Below are 22,901 nucleotides of genomic sequence, written 5' to 3'. Positions count from 1 at the left end.
ATTCATAATTAATAACTCCTGGGTTATATTTGTTTAATTAAATTACTATCTCAGAAAATAACACATAGTTTTTAACTTTCTTTCTTGTAGTTACACTATATAAATAGTAGTTATATATATAACTATTTTATATATATATACATATACATATATGTATATATATATAAACTTTGCCATGTTCCAATATTAAGGACTAACTAGCTTATTGAAAGGATGCTGAATATAACAATGGCTAAGAACATTTGGGTTTGATTTTCAAATCGTCCATTTATATGAAGCCTAGACAAGCTATTTGCCTTCTCTAGGTCTTGTTTACATACATAAAAGATAAAAATATGATCTATACCACAGAGAATCAAATGAAATAAAGGACTTTTAAAAGCCAGAACAGTGGGTAGTATATAGTGAAAGTTTGATACATGCTGTGATTATCAAGAGTTCTAATACTAATTATTTTATTAATATAAACAACTTTTTGAGTAAACTTTATATAATTCACAAATAAAATAACATTTGGATATTAGATTATGTTATTATTTCAATTCTAATAGTTCTGATGAAGCTGTTATGAAAACATGTTTTAATGAAGCAAGGAACATTTCAAAATCACTTGTTTAAAGAATAAATAACTTTCTGAGAAGGCATTAGTAATAGAGAGTGATTTCACAGTGCCTGTATATTATGAGCATCAACTTACTGGTACCAGGTTACTAGGGGAGGTATTTGAAAGCCTGGAATTAGGTGCTGGGTTTATAATGGTTAGGGACATGAACTCTTGAGATAGGCCGCCTAGATCCAAACACCACCTCTATCACTTTCCCTGACTATGTTATTTTGGACGAAGACCAAACTAGTCTTAGTTTCCTTATCTGTAAAACGGAATTAATACCCAACACATAGTTTATTGTAAGAATCAAGTGAGATCACTTAAAGTGGAATTATATGAAATCGTTAGTATTTCCCCCCTTTCTGACCTACAGATGTGATTTCATGTAACTTAGTACAGGAACTTAACATTGAAAGCTGAATAAATTCTAGCTATTATTATAATTATTATTTTTTTTAAAGATTTTATTTATTTATTCATGACAGACACACAGAGAGAGAGGCAGAGACACAGGCAAAGGGAGAAGCAGGCTCCATGCAGGGAGCCTGATGCAGGACTCGATCCCAGGACTCCAGGATCATGCCCTGGGCTGAAGGCAGGCACTAAACCACTGAGCCACCCAGGGATCCCCCATTATTATAATAATTATTATTATTATTACTATTTCTGGAAAAGATGCAGTTTTTTGGTTTATGTAACCAGATATCTCCTTAATCCATTAAACACAAGTGGATTTTAATTAATGTAACAACAAAGTACAAATTAAGTGTAATTAGTAGAACTCAACTCATGGGACGCCTGGGTGGCTCAGTGGTTGAAGCATCTGCCTTTGGCTCAGGTTGTGATCCCAGAGTCCTGGGATCAAGTCTTGCATCACGCTCCCCGCAGGAAGCCTGGTTCTACCTCCGCCTATGTCTCTACCTCTTTCTCTATGTCTCTCATGAATAAATAAATAAAACCTTCTAAAAAGATAGAACTTAACTTATGCACAACATGGAAATATTCTAAAAGAAAAACTATACCAGTGGATGATACAAATCGAGATACATTATCTTCCTCTTCAATATGCCATAGTATGATATCAACTTCTTGCTCTGAGCTGATCTTGTTTTACTTTGAGAAGGCTGTTGTTTCTATCAAATAATATGTTAACCTTTCTTTTTTTTTCCTAAAGAGGGACAGAAATTCAACAAAAAATAACCAAAGAGGCCTATTCTTAAAGTTAGTATCTGTTAAATCACAGTTCAAAGAAGCCAAAAATTTATCTTAAACTGGACTTCTCCATAGAGTAATCAAAACAGTTCTTATGTTTATATAGTCTATATTAGCAAAATTCTACATTTTCTACATGACATAATACAATTCCATCCTATATTGTCTCTATGTGTTTCAATATCAAAACTTTTTCTTGGCTGCCACACTTCTGAATTGTTGCCTTCTTTGTTATTCAGCTTCTGTGATCTCTTATTATCTACTCCTGGCATTGCAACTATACCTCTTTAATCCTCCTGACCACCACACTGATACCAGTGTCCTCCAATGAGTGGAGCTCGGTGAGATAACATCCCTGCTTTTAGTTATTTATATCTGCTAATTTAGACTGGGACTGATGATTCTGCTGGATAAATAACTTGAGCTAATGTGACTACTGTGATATAAATATATTAAAATATTTTCAAGGACTGGTTTTAGATCCGTGGAGTTCAGATTGCCTGGAGCAAGAAAAGGGCTTCCTAAAGAAAACTCAACCAAAGGAAGGAATCAAGATAGCGAACTAGCTGCAGACACAGGAATGGCGGGAGACCAGAAGTCCAAGTATAGGTTCACGAGATATGCTAATTCCAACTCAGCTGCCTTGAGTTATATTTCAGAGTTAGAAGACAGGTCCTATGCATATTTGAACAATCTGCACAGAGCTATAATCTTTTGAAATAGAAGCAAGTTTGTTTTATTATGCTATCCATCACCTTGAGTGTTACATAGGAGGGCTGTTTCCTTACCTCATTAGGGCAGAGATATTGCTTATCTGTATTAAGGTCCAAAGGTAGTTTTCCAAATCCATTCTGGAATGACACATTTCCAACTTTACCCACTTCTAGGTGATAGCAATGGCCTCAGAAGGTGCCTGGAAACCGTGAACATTAGTTTGTAAAACTAGAGTGGCTGTGCGGTTCTGGCTCAGACTTCCAAGCATCCATTGAAAGAACAGTTTTAATAATTACTGCAATTTAGTTTTCTTTTTTTTCTTTAAAGACTTTATTTATTTATTCATGAAAGACAGAGAGAGAGAGAGGCAGAGACACAGGCAGAGGGAGTAGTAGGCTCCATGCAGGGAGCCCGATATGAGATTCGATCCTGGGTCCCCAGGATCACGCCCCGGGCCAAAGGCAGGCGCCAAACCGCTGAGCCACCCAGCGATCCCCTAATTTAATTTTCTTAAGCAAGCTTTTGTTGGGTGTCTTAAATGGGCATAACATGAAAAAAAAATATGCTCCTTTTTATTTTGTAAGACTAGAAAGAAGTCAGGAGAGTGGTTCCCCACAAATGACCAATATCCAATATCATCTTGGGGATACTCTTAAGAAGCACCTTACCTCTGGTTCTATATGGGACTTGTGCCACCCAATCTCAGTTCTGCTGCTTCCAAGGGAAACTGCAATTCAAAGTGATGGATTCATGGAACCAGTATTCTTGCAGGCAAATGAGGTGGATCTCAGAGAGTGGACATTTGTGTATTAATGTCAACATACTATATTTGTGGTGCCTAGATAGTGAGGCCTGACCCCATGTTCCACGGGGATCAAGAAACAGCCATGTCACAGTCCAAAATTAAAAATTATATTCATAAAATTTTATAAAACAACTAAAAACCTGACATTAAATGTATAAAGTATTGCTGTATTATTATGTAGTATCACTCCAAATTAACTAACACTCTTAGAGATGGGTATCTAAATGTCAGTGTAAATTGTTACCAGATTTTTCTTCTTTCTACCTGGAAGAAATAACATAAAATATGCTTTTTAAATGCATACAATATGGCTTAATAATTTTTTATTCTTCCTCTATTCTTTCCCTTCCCTTTAGCCCTTGGCTGACCTACTCAGGACTGGAGCCACTCCCTTCATTTTTCAGCAGAGAATGTATTCACGCTTCTCACTTACAGTAGCCTGATGTTTCTAATCAAGTCTAAGGACTTGGGATTTAGCTTAAAACATCAGCATAACACATTTAAGTATAGATAAGTAACTACGAGTGTTACTCTCTGGTTCTTAAAATACATTAATAATAACTCGGCTATCTTATCCAAGTTCAGATTGTTTTAGCAGTTTCGACTAATTTAATCAGCCAAATACTATTTTTTAAATTAGGGTTTTTTTTTTCTATTATTTATTATTCAGTTTTATCCTTCTTTTTAAAGTTAGCATGTACAAAGATAAAATTCCTTCCACATGGCATAAAATCAACTCAATTTGTTGAACAAATATGGAGACTCCATTTTAGAGGAGACAGTGTCAAACACCACCAAGAGGGAATTGTGTTGACTTCCCATTTCTCTGCACTAGAATGTCTTTTACATACAGATGCCCAGTAAGCAGTTACTGAACTAAACTGAAGCATATGTTTTATGTTTTAAAATCGTGAAACCAGTAGATAAGTTTAAATAGGCTGATAATTTATATAGCAATAGTACAGGCTCCAAAGGAGGTGTCATACTAGAGATTCAGTGGCTGTAAAAGAGAGGATTTCAGGATTTTCCTCCTCCTGTCAGACAAGAGAAGGCACATGCTAGACATAGAGAAACAGCTAGTGATTCATTGCTCTGGTGACAGATTCATGGATGTTGGAATACAACATGTAAATCTGGGACCAGATGACTCCCCAAGAACTGTACAGATGGTACAGAAATTTTGTTAGCTAGATTAGCCAATATTTAAATATTTAATATATCATATTTAATACTGGGGGAATTTGAATTGACGATCAGAAGTGAACAGGTAAATGGTACTAGGAAGTTGTGAGACTGGATGCAAGGGTAGGTGATTCAATTACCATTTAAGATTATAAGGCAAGGGATGCCTGGGTGGCTCAGCGGTTGAGCATCTGCCTTCAGCTCAGGGCGTGATCCTGGGGTCTGGGGATCGAGTCCTGCATAGGGCTCCCCACGGGGAGCCTGCTTCTCCCTCTGCCTGTGTCTCTGCCTCTCTCTCTGTCTCCCATGAATAAATCAATAAATCTTAAAAAAAAAAAAAAAAGACCTACAAGGCAAAAACCAGGCTGCCATAGCTAATATTAGCGCCCAGTTTCTGAAGGAATCATGGTAAAGGAAAAACCTAAACATAAAAATTGTGAAAAGAGCACAAGCATTAGAATTAGGCAGATTTGGAATTTAATCTTGGCTGTGGCTTTCAGTACATTCCTTAATATACTTAATCCTCAACTTATCCTGACAGTGAGAATAATATATTAAATATATGAAATATCGAGGACAGTGCCTGCTACATAGTAAAGGCTTGATGAGTGTTAACACATGTGCCCTCGTGAATCCATAATGCATACATGCCGAAACCATGACACTGCTCCACAGAGAATCGAGGTAAAAGAAAACTCTTCTCTGACACACAAGTGCAGAACAATTTGTATCCTATTTGCCCCAAGACTGCCTTGAATTCTAAAGAACCAGGAGCAGCAAGGCCCATTTGCTGCTGAGATAGAGATCGATCAGTCATCCTTTCAGACAGTTTAGGATGGTATATAAGTTTAGGATGGTATTTATTCCTCCCCCCTTTAAATACATCCTTTTATATATCCTTTTATATAGCTTATTACAGTTACAATTATTTCTTTTCATATTTATGATAGCCTGTGAATTTATACCCTCTTTTATTATTCTCTTTTCCCGAGGAGGAAGGTAAAGTTCAAAGCATCTAACCTTCCCAAGGGTACCTGCAATCTGTTGATTTTTCTTCATTTCATTTTTAATACCCTCATCCAGGCCACTCTCATTGCTTGCCTAGACTACTCATGGACCCCCCAGTTAGAAGCCTAAAATCTATCATCTCTTCCTCTAACTAACCTTTCACACTATGTAGTAGCACTGTATTACTTGATGTTGAGTTTTATACTTAATAAGTTCTCAATTTTGAAACCTTCCAGTAGCTTTCCCATGCCTTTAAAGCAGATACCTACCCACCATCAAGAATCAAATGACCATGGGGCACCTGGGTGGTTCCTCTGGTTAAGTATGCAACTTGTCCTTTGGTTCAGGTCATGGGATCAAGCCCTGTGTGTCAGGCTCCATGCTCACTGAGGAGCCTGCTTGGGATTCTTCTTCTCCCCTTTCCCTGCTCACATGTGTGTGCACATTCTCTCTCTCAAATACATAAATAAATCTGTTAAGGAAAATAATCATATGACCCCTTCCAAACCTATGTCTCCATTTGATCCACAGTCATCATGCCTCAGCCAGACCGCTTCTCTTTCAATTTCCTACTACAAGAACTTGGTTAATGAAAAGTCTGAATTCTTGTTCTTTACCTTCTCATCCCCCAAATATCAATCTAAATTCACTTCCCCAGAAAGAACTACCTTAACTGTTCAATTTAAATTGGATCTCTGATTGTCTCTTTTACAATATATTCATTTTAATTTTAGATCTTTATTTTTTAAGATTTTATTTATTTATTCACGAGAGACATGGAGAGAGGGGCAGAGACATAGGCAGAGGGAGAAGCAGACTCCCCATGGGAAGCCCAATGTGGGACTCGATCCCAAGCCCCTGGGATCAGAACCTGGGCCAAAGGCAGATGCTCAACCACTGAGCCACCCAGGTACCCTCAATTATAGATCTTTAAATTTCAGTTTGCAATTATATATTTATTTGGGTGATACTACTTATTGTATACCCTGTCCTCTAAAACTTTAAATGCTGTAAAAGTCATGACTCTATCTGTATTCACAATTGTCTCTCTGTCTAGTGGCTAGCACTGGGCATGAAGCAAAGAGGTGCTTGATAAATATTTTTGAGTAGAAGAATAAATGAAAGATCACATTTAAACAAATAGGATGACTGAAATTCTGAAAATCATTATACTATGCATATACATGAGATCATACCATAACCAGTTTTTCTGGTAAAACCAAGATGGTGGCTTCAAATAACAAAGTGCTGGCTGTAGTAAGTTAAATAGTGAAGCTGTATATTTCCTCTTTGGAGTTACCATGAATATCAAGCTTTTTTAGATTCCATACCATACCATGGTATCTAAAGTTCAAATTCCATTTTTATTTTAGTTCAAGAGGTTACATTCCTCTTGAATTTCTTTCATGCGTTTTTTGTTTGAAATTTTCATAATGGTTTAATCATTTTTCTTCCCATAATCCACTTGAAGTCATTGTAAAAATGAAAAGCAAAAACTAGCTTTAAATATTTAGCTAAAACTAAAATATGTCCTTAGAAGAGTGCAAAGGTTCTTTTTGTTTTTACATCTCTCAATATGCTTCTTACAAATGGTACTTTAATATATCAATGTGTTTACTGATTTTATCAAAAGATAAGAATCATCACATAAAGCTCTTAAGGTGCTTACATTTTGACATTAAAAATAGCTTGTTCAGGGGCACGTGGGTGGCTCAGCAGTTGAGCGTCTGCCTTTGGCTCAGGTTGTGATCCCAGGATCTGGGATCAAGTCTTGCATCCGGCTCCCTGCATGGAGCCTGCTTCTCCCCCCGCCTGTGTTTCTGCCTTTCTCTGTGTGCGTCTCTCATGAATAAATAAATAAAATCTTTTTTAAAAAATAGCTTATGCAGGATCTTCTAGACTTTTATTGAAATGTGACATAGACACAGAAAAGTGCACAGATCATAATTATGCACTCCAATGAATTATTATAAAATGAATATACTTATGTAACCATCAGCACCTCTTAATCGTTACTGCTTGCACCAAAGATAAGCACTATTCTAACTTCTATCCATATAAAGCGATTTTTACCAGGGGTGCCTGGATGGCTCAGTCGCTTAAGTGGCCCATTTTTTTTTAAATTTTTGGCTTAGGTGGTGATCTCAGGGTCCTGGGATGGAGCCCTGGGAAGGGCTCTGTGCTCAGTGGGGAGTCTACTTCAGGATTCTCTCTCTCCCTCTGCTACCCTCACATCTAAAATAAATAAGTAAATAGATCTTTAAAAAAAAATAGAATGATTTTGCCCTTTTTTGAACTTAATGTAATATAAATCAGAGAGTATATACATTTTGGTTCTGTTCTGGCTTATTCCACCCAGCAGTATGCTAGATCCTACCTTGTTCTTGGGTGAAACTTGGAGTTTTGTCTTTCTTTCTTTTTTTTTTTCTTTTTAACTGCTATATTTGCTACAATTTATTTATTAATACTGTATTGATGAGCATTACTTTTTTCCCAGTTTGGGGCTGTTATGAATAATGCTTCTATTAACATCTTTGAATACGTCTTGCAATGTGCATATATACGCAGTTCTGCAGGGTATACATCTGGGCATGAAATTCCTGGGTGTGTACATGTCTAGTATTATAAAATATTGCCAGTTTTTTAGAGTGATAGTGTTCCTTTATATTCTCATTGGCAGTGTATAAAAAGTCCTGTAGTTTTGAATTTGCATCAACACCTGATATCGTCTTTCAATTTTAGCCATTCTTTTAGATACCTAGTGGTGATTTATAGTTTAAAATTAATTATCAGATGAATAATAATGTTAAGAACTTTTAAAATATTTTATTTTTAAAGATCTTATTTATTTATTTGAGAGAGAGAGAGAGAGAGTGCACACAAGCGGAGGGAGGAGCAGATGGAAAGGGAGAGAGTCTGCTGAGGGTGGAGACAAACAACGGTCTGCATCACAGGACCCTGATCATGACTTGCCCCGAAATCAAGAGCTGGACGCCTAACCAGCTGAGCTCCCCAGACGCCCAGTTTTAAAATATTTTAAAGGGCATTTGAATATCATCTTTTATGATGTTACCTATTCAATTTTTTATCTTTTCTTCTTCTTTTTTTTTTAAACTGGGATTCTATCTTTTTTTATTTGATCGTAGTTTTTTTTCTGCTTGTGTATATGCATTCTGGATACACGTTCTTTGTCAGATTTTTCCATTACGAATATCTTCAACTCTGAGACTTGCTTTTTCACTGCTTAATGTTACCTTTTGACAAACAGAAAAATTTAACTTTAATGAGGTTGAATTTATTTTTTCTTGTTAGTGCTTTCTATGTCCTGCTTAAGAAACATTTGCTTTTTTCAAAGTCAAGAAGCAATTCTCCTATCTCATCTTTCAGAAAATTTATTCTTTATCTTTTACATTTAGGTATACAATCTATTTGGCACTGATTTTTATATATAGTATAAGTTGGATATACAGTTTATTTATTTAACTTTCCACATAAACATCCAAATATATGGATGTCATGTATTGAAAAAAGACCTCTTTCTTCACTGAATTGCAAATGGCACATTTTCAACCGAATCCGTACATATACGTCTATTTCTGAATTTTATATTCTGATCTATTTGTCTTGCATGTACCAATAACATGCTATATTATATTATCTGCCTAGATATCCAGTGTATCATTGAACTTTATTCTACTTCAAGTAGAATTCTACTATCCTTGACTCTGAGTTTTCATGTAAATTTTAGAATAATCTTGTCAATTTCCATTCATATATACATATATATGTATATATGTATATATATATATATATAATCTTTTGGGGTTTTGATTGAAATTGATTATCTTTTTCAATTTTGGAAGAACAAATATTTTGACAATAATGAGTCTCCAAAATGCATGGTAAATAAATACATTCTCTTGTTTAAGGCTTCCTTTAATTTGTCAGTGATATTTTTTAGTTTTCTCTTTAGATTCTTATATATCTAGCATTAACTTATTCTATGTTATTTGATTTTTTCATCTTATCATAAATGGCATTTTTTAAAAAATTTATTCACTATTGTTATAAATATATACACATTAATTTTTGTACATTGACAATGTCAATATATTTTGTTATGTTTATTTGTTAGCTCTAATTTCCTTACCTATGGATAATTTAGAATTTTCTATATTCTATCACCTGCAAATTATGACAGTTTTAGTATTTTCACACTTTTTATACCTTTTATTCCTTTGTATTGTCATATTAAACTGTCTAGGACTTCCCATACAAGGTTTAATAGAAATGATAGTATTTTACTTCTGATCTCAAGAGGAAACCTTTCAACATTTCACAATACATATGATGTATGCTTTTATTTCTGTAGATGTGTTTTATCAGGTTAAGAAAGTTCTGTTCTGGTTATTGGTTTCTTAGATTTTATTATTATTTTTTCAGAAATTTTTTCTGTATCTCTTAACATTATCCTTTGATTTTTCCTCTTTATTAATATGCTGATTTGCTTGAGGTCTATTTGGATCTTTGGCTTAATCATTTTTGAGTGTTAGATACCAGTTTTTCAAATATTGTTTTGCCTTATGTTTTCTCCTCTACTTTTGGGATTGCAAACATACAATATATTTTTTCTTTTTATAATGTCTCATATTTTTCTGATGTTCCTTTTCTTCCCCTTCTTCTCTTCCTCTTCCTCTTCCCCATCTCCTTCTCCCTTTTCTTCTTCCTCCTCCCCTTCTTCTCCTTCTCCTTCCACTGGTGCTGCTACTGCTGCTGCTTTTCTTTCTTTTTCTTTCTTGTCCTCTTCTCTGTACTTCAGCTTGGATATTTTCCAAGAACTTATTTTTCAGTTTACTATTCCTCTTTCTGTGTCTAACAGATGTTAAAAATCAACAATTAAGTTCTTCATTTTAATTACTGCATTTTATTTATTATTATTATTTAACATTTTATTTATTTATTTATTTATTTATTTATTTATTTATTCATGAAAGACACGTAGAAAGAGACACAGAGACATAGGCAGAGGGAGAAGCAGGCTCCATGCAGTGAGGCCATTGTGGGACTCGATCCCAGGACCCCGGGATCATGCCCTGGGCCAAAGGCAGATGCTCAACCACTGAGCTACCCAGGTGTCCCTAATTACTGCATTTTTAAATTCTAGACTTTTCTATCTGATATTCCATTTACAGATATTCCATTTACAGAAACTAGATTCACATCTTTTTTCTTTCTTTCCTTTTTCTTTTTCTTTCTTTCTTTCGTACTTCTTTCTTTCGTTCTTCTTTCTTTCTTTCTTTCTTTTTTGCATATTAATACAATCTGTGGCTGCCAACTTGAATAACAGAGTATTCTCTGAGTTGTTTCTGATTGAACACTGGAGCTTTCTAATGAAAATATTGCAGAAGTTCTAGGTCATGTTATCTCCAGAAAGAGTTTATCCTATCTTCTGGTGGAGACTCAGTTGGGAGGAAGATCATCATAAATCAGAGCTTAGTTTATGTAGCCAGATTGCAATTTTTGCATGGCTCAGTATATATTTTTTGTTTTATCCACTGATCCTAGATTGTTATTCTTTGGAAGCACAACTCAGAATCTTTTTTTTTTTTTAAGACTCTTTTTCTGTTATAGAATTGATTGAATGCTTCAAGGAGAAATACTGGTCAGTGTAAGTTTAATTATTTTTGCCTTCCTTACTTAGTAGATTTTACTTACTTATTTACTAGATTTTACTTTTTAAATATTTATTTATTTATTTGAGAGAGACAGAGAGACAGAGCAGGGGGACGGTCAGAGGGAGAGAAAGAGAATCCTTGAGCAGACTCCCCACTGATTGTAGAGCCCAACAGGGGCTTGATCCCAGGACTCTGAGGTCATAACCAGAGCGGAAGTCACTCTAGAGTCAGACGCTTACCTGATTGAGCCACCCAAGTGCCCTTAGATTTTGCTTCTTAAATTCTGAATGCCTCATTCTAATTTTGTCTCTCAATCCTACCATATTTTCCTTACATACTTCTTATGTTAATCAAAACTTTTTTCTTGTCTCTCAGCTATTATCCTCTGCCTGGCTTGCCAGTCCCTCTCCCCATTCTAAGAATCAGCAAATGCTCTGAGAATGACAGTGGTTCATAGAATGTCAGCTTACATTTTTGTTCACTTCTCTTTGGGATCTTGGCCCCTCAAGTTCTGATAACCCCAGCAACTCTCCAATAACTCCATATAAATTCCTTCCTCCTTTGTAATTATTTTTAAAAGATTATTTATCTATTTGAGAGAGAGAGAGAGAAGAGACAGAGCACAGGGCAGGGAGGGGTAGAGGGAGAGAGAGAAGTAGTCTCCCCACTAAGTGGGGAGCCCCATGCGAGGCTTGATCCCAGAACCCTGAGATCATGAACTGAGCTGAAGGCAGACACTTAACCGACTGAGCCACTCAGGTGCACCCCCTCCCTGCTTTGCAATCTTATCAGTCTGTTCTAGCTCTTAGCAGGAGTGTTAGCCAAAGCTACTGTATTGTAGCTATGGGGAAATTCCCAGTAACTTGGTTTTCATAGGTCAAGAGTTACATATATTGTTTTGAGTGTTAGAATCTGAGTGATTCAACAAGCATTGCATAAACTTAAATAGAAAAAAACAGTAAAAAACAGGAAAAGCATATTTACTATGATATCTGTGAAACCCTTTAAATAATCAACCCAACTGGACAGAGCTGAACATCAAAGGAATGGTTCTCCTTATTTCTAAAAGAATAATTGAACTGGAAAGAAATCTCAGTTTTTCAGAATCTGAGAACAGACCATATTTGAATACAAAATGCTAAAAAAATACACCCCCACATGTGACTATATAGTCACTTGGTATTTAGAATGGAAAGAATATACCAACTGCAGTACATAGGAATTTACTTTGCAATCCATAGGAGACCTGAAATATTATTACTCAGTAGTTTTCCAACTAGAGCAAAGGTAAGAAACAGGGTTGTTCTGTAGTTAGATGAATAGTGAAAGCTTAAATGGCAAAGCAGAATTCCAGAAGTTGAAATATTACAGATTATCAGGCTTAGGAACTGTTACCATTGGATAGACTGTTTCAATTTTATTCTACCGAGAGACATTAATATAATAACCAGCTGGTTGTTGCCTAAAAGATTAGGACAGTGAAAGGAACTTATTGAAATGATTTTAAAATCTTGTAAAACATCCAGACGCCTGGGTGGCTCAGCGGTTCAGAGTCTGCCTTCAGCCCAGGGCATGATCCTGGAGTCCTGGGATCGAGTCCCACGTCAGGCTCCCTGCATGGAGCCTGCTTCTGCCTCTGCCTGTGTCTCTGCCTCTTTCTCTCTCTGTGTGTGTCTCTCATGAATAAATAAATAAAATCTGTAAAAAAACATAAAAGTTTAAAAAAAATCTTGTAAAAAACTTCCACCTAAATTGTATTTTGTTGTGAAATTTAAAAATCAAATTTATCTATTTTATATGTAATATACTATATGTATATTATTATTTAATATGTATTTATTATGTATATTATTTATATGTAATACTAATCTAGTATTAAATTAAATGTAAACCAAACCACTGACTCAAATTCAGAGATGTACAGGACAATACTTAGATGCTTTGAAAGGTAGGAAGGGACTCACCTAAGCTTCTATTTTATGTATCAAGTCTGTAATTTCCTAAAAAAAATGTTGTCCAGCTTAAAAACAAACAACAAAACGGTTTCAGGGGTGCCTGAGAGGTTCAGTTGGTTAAGCACCTGACTCTTAGTTTCAGCTCAGGCCATGATCCCAGGGACGTGAGATCAAGCCACACTGGGGCCCATGATGAGTGCAGAGACTGCTTGTCCCTCTCCCACTGCTCCTCCCCCTGCTCTCTCTCTCTTATAAATAAATAAAATATTTTTAAAAATGGCTTCATAAAGTATTTTCAGTGAGAGACACATTACTTTGAAATTGTGGAGAAGGGACGCCTGGGTGGCTCAGCAAGTTGAGTGTCCGCCTTTGGATCACGGTGTGATCCTGGGTCCTGGGATCGAGTCCTGCATTGGGCTCACTGCATGGAGCCTGCTTCTCCCTCTGCCTGTGTCTCTGCCTCTGTCTGTGTCTCTCAGGAATAAATAAATAAAATCCTTAAAAAAAAAAAAAGAATGAAGTTGTGGAGTAAACATTTTTAAACTAAAAAATGTCTAGTATATAAAATCTCATATTGCTATAATATTTTTATTATGAAGAATGCATGTATTCATGCTCTAATAATTTCAAATGTTGGCCACAAAATCCTATATATCTTGGAGACATTGAGAGCTTTGTTAGCATTGTAGAAATTCATAGATGTATCTCAAATAAGAACACAAAATCTAAAAATAGCAACAATTGGGAGCGTCTGGGGAGAGAAAGGATTATATTTCCAGACATGACAACTTGATTACTATTATGGTTTGTATATGTTGAGGCTGCTGACTCACTAGTGACTTACATACTCATGACAGAGTAAAATTATGACTCGATAATTACATTTCTTACTCACTCTTATTTATAACTTGATGTAACTTACTCAAATCACTATTTTACATAGTTTATACACACTCTTCTTCAAGTCTTCTGTGGAATTAAATCTATTCTTTTATCAACTTCTTTATGTTTCCTGTGCTATTTATTTGAACCTTTCTAATGTGCTAAACTATCATCATCTCTGTTATTCTATAATTAATTTCCTATAGATGTTGTATTGTGGTGGGGAGAATCTACATAAGAATTAGAAAAGTCAAAATCTAATCCTGTCTCATTACTGCATGGTTTGGGCTGGGTAAGACAAGTCTACTCTTTATTAGTTCTTAGAATGAATGGGTTACTATATATAGTCTCTGATTTTCAGCAAATTATTTGATTTGATCCTACTTTTTTCCTTTCATTTAGAGTAAACTTAAATTATAACTTTCTATTATTCTCAGCTGGGTAGAGATGTACATTTATTTCATTTAAGGTTTCATTATATCTAAAATTTTCTAACCTCTTAAAATCTGATCACCTCTTTTAAAGATTTTGGACATTATCATTGCCTTCATCCTCATGTGTATTTCTGGTGAGTTGAATGTCCAATAAAACATGTATTTCTCAAAGAAAACTCACTTTCAAAAATCTTATTAAATGGACGGCTAAAAGCATCATTTAAAATGATCTGCAATGATCTTCAACTTCAGCTCTGTCAAAAACCAAGTTTCTATACTTGTGCCCGCCTGTTTTAGGGCATGATACTCTGTTCTATTTTTTCCACTGTTTCACTGACTTAATTATTATAGTTTCAATTGAAGTCTTGATATCTGGTAACACAAATCCAGGCAGTTTTTTTGTCTTACAGAAGTGTCTTGACTTCTCTTGACCTTTAAAATTCTGCATACATTTCAGAATTTACATCTAAGTTCCATTCAAAACATTTTCATCTTGATTGGGATGGCACTGAATTTATAGATCAAAGTAGGGAAAATGACATCTTTATAACATTGAGTCTTCCAATCCACAAACATAATGTGCCTCTCCATTTATTTAGGTTTCTTAAATATTTTACTATAACTTTATTTTTTAAATTTTTACTTTTTTAAAGATTTTATTTTATTTATTTATTCATGAGAGACACAGAGAGAGGGAGAAAAAGAGAGAGGCAGAGACACAGGCAGAGGGAGAAGCAGCTCCATGCAGGGAGCCAGTCGTGGGATTCAATCCTGGGTCTCCAGGACCACGCCCTGGGCCCAAGGTGGTGCCAAACTGCTGAGCCACCCAAGCTGCCCTTTACTATAGCTTTATATGATGTTCCCACAAATACTGGGTACAAATATTTTGTTGGGTTTAATTCTACGTCCTTTACATTTGTTTATCTTATTATAAATTATACACACACACACAATAGTATAATTCAATTGCATATATTTTCTACTGATTCTTGCTCATGATGTGTTATATCTTTGTATGTATATACTGTGACTTTTGAATACAATATGTTCATTGGAACTGTGTCTATGAAAATACATTTAGCCTAGGATAATGTTGGACTCTTTCAGAGAGAATTTGTATTTACTTCTGTCAGTTATCTGGGAGCACCTAGTTTAGGATATTTTAAACTAATTCTTGGCTTGAGGTTTTTTTGGACTACCTTATAATGTAAATTTAGGCTGCCAAACTTTATAATAGTCAATTTGTAGTTACAAATCATTCTCAAGAGTGATTTGTTTTTAATCCTTTGTGCCAAATTTCAAATCTGCCAATTGCCTAGCAGTACTCAGTTTGAGTAAAGGGTATTTCTAGCTCATCCTTAAAAATCAGGTGAAAGCTTTTCGTGGGATATCAGCTTTATAGAGTCTTCAATTATACCCATCGATTCAGGTTCTGAAGGTGAATTCTTATCCCAAGTTCTGCACATTTGCAAAAACCAATACTCAAACTCACTGAGTTCAAAAGAATTCCCCAGGGAAAGCCAAACTTGGTGCAACTTTTTAAACCCGAGTTATTTTCTTGCCAGATCATGGATGCATTTAAGATTTTTATATGCTAAACATTGGGCCAACAATCAAATATTTGTCAGTCCCTTTATTTTGTGTAAAAGGACATGGAGATCAATCTGAAAGAGATATTTTCCAAATATTAAATAATTTGAACATCAAAGAATGATCAACAGTAGTTACATAAAGCACACTAAAATTGTATTCTGAGTTTGAGAGAATTGTGAAAGAGAGGTAAAAAGAGAGAAAGAGAGATTGCAAGGGTAAAGAAACCCACTGAACACCCCTAAAAGTTTAAATGACAACAAAAGATGCAAATTAGAGAATTTGGAGACATTATTCTAACCAAACTGTCTCAAGTTTTTTTTCAACAAGCAAAAGGTAGAAAATAAATGGATAGAGGTGCTTTGTAGAAGATAACTTAGGGGTATACAAAATTAATATCACATATGAATATTGTTTGGAGACTTACTCAAACAACCTGTTGTACAAAATATATTTTTGAACCAACAGGAAAATAGGATTACATATTTGAATATTAAATTTCAAATATTCAGATGTATGCTAAACACTTTAGAATCTTTTTTAAAACTTAAGATTCTTTTTTTCCCAAAGATTTCATTTATTTATTCATTTGATATACATATATAGAGAGAGTCCAGGGAAGGAGATAGAGAGAGAGAGAGAGAGAGAGAGAATCTTGAGCAGACTCTATGCCAAGCAGAGAGCCCAATGCAGGGCTCGATCCCATGACCCCAAGATCAAGACCTGAGCCAAAATCAAGAGTGGGGCCTTCAAACAACTGAGTCACCCCTAAAACTGAAGATTCTGATTCAGTAGTTCTCAGTGAAGCTGAAGTATCCCATTTCTAACAAAACTATCAAATTCTGCTGCTAGTTTGCAGACTATGCTTTGATAAGCAAGATATTAAATAATATTAAGGAGTAATTCTTAAGTTTCTTAGATGTGATCATTTTATTTTAACTATATAAGAAATTATCCACTTTTAAAAGGGTTGTTTTATGTGATTAGATATGAATACTAGAATGCATACATTTGAATGAAAGATGCTTAAATTTGCCTTAAAATAATTCAGCAAGGAAAGAAGTAAAAGATGGAAAACTAAGAAGATGCAAGTGGTTAAAATTTTTATGATTGCCAAATCTGACTAATGGCCATGAAAGTCACTGAATAATTTTCCTTATTCTTTTGGGTATTATAACATCAAAAATAACAAAGTAAAATACTGTGTTTTTAAATGTACTGAATAAATTTAAGAAAAAGTCACTTTCTGTATTTATACCATGATCAGCTGATGACTATATCAGATAATATGTATGACACACATTTTTTTATATCATACAAGTTAAAAGTCATAGCATCCCCCCCCACACACACACATTTAGGACTATTGTCTGGAGAGGTCAAATCACTACACAGAAAGGTGTCTGCAGGGTTATATTATCCTGGTATCATGTCATTGCTCATACTAGTAAAATAAATAAAACAGAGGTTCATCTCAATTGGTTCAAGAAAAAAATATATTTGACAAAACTCAAGACTCATAATAAGAAACTCTCAGTAAATGAAATATGAAAAGAAGCTTGTCATAAGGCATCTATATTAAGAACACATAAGGCAATTTTAAAGCTAACTATATTTATAGGTAAAAACCTGAATGCTTTCCCTCTAAATTATGAATAAAGTGAGGATATATATTCTCATCTCTTCTTGTATTAGAGATTTAGCCAGTGCAATATAGCAAGAAAAAAAAATAATTAAAGGCAAACAAGTTAAAAAGGAAGAGATATTGCTTATATCTGTAGACAACATAATCATTTACATAGGAAGTCCTAAAAAATTAACAAATGGTAAATAGAACTAATGACTGAGCTGAGCAATGTCACAGCATATAAAGCCAATCAATAAAAATCAATTACAGATTAAAGTTTAAGGACCTCAACTACTTGACTTCAAGTCTCTATCTATATAAAGCTACAGTAATCAATATGTGTTGTTTTGGCATGGTGACAAACACATAGCGTAACAAAATAGTATACATACACACATGGCCTATTGAATCTTGACCAAGTTTCCAAGACAATTCAGTGGGAAAGAATCATCTTTTCAACAAATGGGACTAGAACAATTGGCTATAAACTTAGACCTTTCAGATAATTTTGTTAATTTTAACCAAAAATATCTAGAAATTGAACATAGGATGAAATTTGAAAACTGAAACTATAAAATATCTAGATAAAAACATAGGAGAAAATCTTGGTGATCTTAAATTAGACGAATAATTTTCATAGGACAAAGTACCCAAAAAACTATAAAATAAAATTGGATAAATTGGTCTTTGTCAATAGTTAAAAGAAAAACATGTCATGTTCAAAAAGCACTGTTAAGAAGAGGAAATGGAAAGGCAAAGACTAAGAGAAAATTATTTTCAAAAAGTAGTTCTGATAAGAAATTGTATCCAGAATTTATGAAACAAACAAACAAAAACTTCTTTTAATTCAATATCAAGAAGGCAGATAACCTAATTAGAACACAGGCAAAGAATGAACAGATGTTTAACCAAAGAAAATATGGACTGTGAATAAGTACATGAAAAGATGTTCAAGATCGTTAGTGCCAGGGGAATGCAAATCAAAACCATAGTAAAATGCTTCTACATACCCATTAGAATGACTAAAATTCAAAGTGATAATATCAAGTATTAGCAAGAATGTGGATCAACTGGACCTCCTGTACATTTCTAGTGGGAATTGGCATAGCAGTTTTGAAAAATAATTTGGAAATCTTTAGAAAATAAAGGAAATAAGAGAGAGATATTAGATTATTTAGTTATGTCAGATTGCTATTTAATTATATAAATATTTAATTATGTTGTGAGGACTTCGAAAGCCACATTAAAGTGAATACAATCTACTAGTCAGTAAGAATAGCTTCCAGTAATAGATAGTAAAATTCATACCCAATATACTACATATTTAAGTAATCCCCAAGTGATTGTATGCTAATTAATACCATAAAACAATCAGGTCTGTTTCCACAAGTCAATTCGTGTAAAAGTCAGGATATCACTGGTTTTAATAATGCCAAAAATTTGGCTAAAAATGAAAATGAAATTATCCACTTATTTTTAAATATTCAGATGTCATTCACATCAAACACATAGATGGTTGAAATTTATTCTTCTTTGTTTAATACTAGATAAATACATCTGAATGCAACTAATTAGACTTCTGTATGTCAAACTCCATAGTTAAAATATGAAAATATTACTATCTGGAAAAGAAAAATATATTTTAAAGTTTGCAGTAATGCAGATGAAGGACATATCACTAAAATTAGTATTTTCAAAATTGTTTTGAACATTTTTAAAAAATATTTTTAATTATTTATTTGAGAGAGGAGATAGCATGAGCAGGGGAGGGGCGGATAGAAAGGGAGAAGTAGACTCTCCACTGATCAGGGATCCCTAGGTGGAATTTAATCCCCAAACCTCAGGATCATGACCTGAGGCAAAGGCAGATGCTCAACCAACTGAGCCACCCAGGTGCCCCTCAAGAGTTCCTTTAAATATCATTTCAATCACATGATCTCAATCAACTAAAATACTTTGATCTGGATCCTATTACTGTATGTTTAAAGGTGTAGAAAAATAGCAGTACATTATTCTAATCTAATCCTCAATTCATCAATGTGTTATTCACATATTACATGCTTCTTTTCTATCAAATTGGGTCAAAAGGTTATATTTATAAATTAAAATATTATCTTAACTTATTCAAAAGATATTTTGCTAATCCCCACATGAATAAAAAATAAGAAAAAGCATATGTAATTAAATTCACTAATTATTTGTGCTCTTTCACATTATTCTCATTCTCTTCACCTTTCTACTTACTGAAAATGAAGTAATTACTATTTAAGGTCTTAAAATGCAAACATGGATACAACTAAGAAATAAAATAATCTTTATGCCAAAAGGTTCAACCTTTGGTTAGAACCTCCTAAAATTTGGACATAACTATTTGTACTTCCAAGTTAACAAAATATGGAATATAGATATTCATAATAAATGGATACAGAACATATCTACCATAGGTTCAAACTTAAGCGACCATCACCTTAATACAGACCACTATAGGGATCCCTGGAGGGCTCAGTGGTTTAACGCCTACCCTCAGCTCAGGGCGTGATCCTGGAGACCCAGGATCAAGTCCCACATCAGGTTCCCTGCGTGGAACCTGCTTCTCCCTCTACCTGTGTCTCTGCCTCTCTCTCTCTCTCTCTCTCATGAATAAATAAATAAAATCTTAAAAATATCTATGTATAAACTTCTATATGCAGAAGATGTTATATACAAATATAATATACAAACCACAAATCAAAAACCACTAATAACTATGCAAGAAATAAAGAGAAAGAAATCTATCACTAAAGAAAGCCAGCAAACCATGAAAGAGAATAAGAGAAGATCAAAGAATAACTACAAAAACAACCATAAAACAAGTAATAAATGGCAATAAATACATATCTATTAATAATTACTTTGGGGATCCCTGGGTGGCGCAGCGGTTTGGCGCCTGCCTTTGACCCAGGGCGTGATCCTGGAGACCCGGGATCGAATCCCACGTCGGGCTCCTGGTGCATGGAGCCTGCTTCTCCCTCTGCCTGTGTCTCTGCCTCTCTCTCTATCTCTCTGTGACTATCATAAATAAATAAAAATTTTAAAAAAAATAATAATAATAATTACTTTGGATATAAATGGACTAAGTGCTCTAATAAAAAGAGACAGGGTAACAAAGTGGTTAAAAAAATAAGACCCATAAATGTGCTGCCTACAAGAGATTCATTTAGACTTAAAGACACCTGCAACTGAAAGTGAGGAGATGGAGAAACATTCAACATGCAAATAGATATCAAAAGAAAGCCAGAGTAGCAATACTTACATTGGACAAAATAGACTTTATAACAAAGGCTGTGGGCAGCCCGGGTGGCTCAGCGGTTTAGCACCGCCTTCAGCCCAGGGTGTGATCCTGGGGTCCCAGAATCGAGTCCCACATTGGGCTCCCTGCATGGAGCCTGCTTCTCTCTCTGCCTCTGTGTGTGTGTGTGTGTGTGTGTGTGTGTGTGTGTGTTTGTGTGTGTCTCATGAATAAATAAATAAAATCTTAAAAACAAAAACAAAAACAAAGGCTGTAACAAGAGTCAAAGAACCATACTATACAGTAAGAGAGGGGAAAATTCAACAAGATGGTAAAACATTTATAAATGTTTATGCACCCAACATGGAAGCATCCAAATACATAAAATGTTAATAACAAAGTGATAGTAATACAGTAATAGTAGAGGACTTTAACATCACATGTACATCAGTTGACGGGTCATCCAAATAGAAATTCAACAATGGCTTTGAATGATACAATGTACCAGATGGACTTAAAAGATACATTCAGAACATTCCATCCTAAAACAGCAGAACACACATTCTTTTCAAGGGCACATGGAACATTCTCCAGAACAGATCACATATTAGGCTATAAAACTAGACTCATCAAACTCAAAAAGATCAAAGTCATACCATGCATCTTTTCTGACCACAATTAAATTAGAAATCAACATCAAGAAAAATTCTGGGAGCACCTGGGTGGCTCAGTTGGTTAAGCATTTGATTCTTGGTTTTAGTTCAGGTTTTGATCTCAGGATTGCGAGACTGCATCCTGCATCCAGCTCTGCACTCAGTATGGAGTCTGCTTGAGATTTTTTTCCTCTCCCTCTACCCCTGCCTTTGTTCCTCCACCTTTTCATGCTTTCTCTCTCTCTCTCTCAAATAAATAAATAAAATCATAAAAAAAGGAAAATTCTGGAAATACCACAAATACATGGAGGTTAAATAATATCTTACTAAGCAATGAATGTCTCATTCAAGAAATCAAAGAGGAAATAAAAAAACTAATGGAAACAAGTGGAAATAAAAACATAAGGGCCTGAAATCCTTCAAATGCAGTAAAGAAGTTCTAATAGGGAAATTTATAGCAATATAGGCCTACATCAAGAAGCAAGAAAAAATATCTCAAATAAACAACCTAAACTCACACCTAAAAGCAATCTATAGATTTAGTGCAATCCCTATAAAAATATCAACAGCATTTTTCATAGGACTAACACACACAATGCTAAAATTTGTGGGCCGTAAGGACCTGAATAGCCAAATCAATCTCGAAAAAGAAAAACAAAGCTGGAGGTAGCACAATTCCAGACTTCACATTATACTACAAAGCTGTAGTCATCAAAACTGTATGGTACTGGCATAAAAATAGATACATAGATCAATAGACCAGAATGGAAAACTCAGAAATAAACCCACAATTATATGGTCAATTGATCTTTGAAGAAGGAGGAAAGAGGATATAATGAGAAAAAGACTGTTTATTTAATACATAGTGTTGGTAAAACTGGACAGCTAAATGCAACATAATGAAACTGGATTGCTTTATACATAATTCACAAAAAGAAATTAAAGAAGGATTGAAGACTTAAATATGAGACCTGAAGCTATAAAAATCATGGAAGAAAGCACAGGCTGTAATTGTTCTGATGAGTTGTAGCAACATTTTTCTAGAATGTCTTGTGGGGTTAGGTAAATAAAAGCGAAAATAAAATATTGGGACTAGATCAAAATAAAAATCTTCTGCACAAGAAGGAAACAATATTAAAAGGCAACTTACTTAATGGGAGAAGATATTTGCAAATGATATATCAGATAAAGGGTTGGTATCCAAAATATATAAAGAAGTTAAAAACAAATATTCCCATTAAAAAATGGTCAGAAGACATGAAAAGACATTTCTCCAAAGAAGACACCAG

The sequence above is a fragment of the Vulpes vulpes genome, chromosome 5 (assembly GCF_048418805.1).
Source record: "Vulpes vulpes isolate BD-2025 chromosome 5, VulVul3, whole genome shotgun sequence".
NCBI classification, from domain to species: Eukaryota; Metazoa; Chordata; class Mammalia; order Carnivora; family Canidae; genus Vulpes; species Vulpes vulpes.
The sequence above is the reverse complement of the archived record's forward strand: the minus strand, read 5'-3'. Positions refer to the sequence as shown.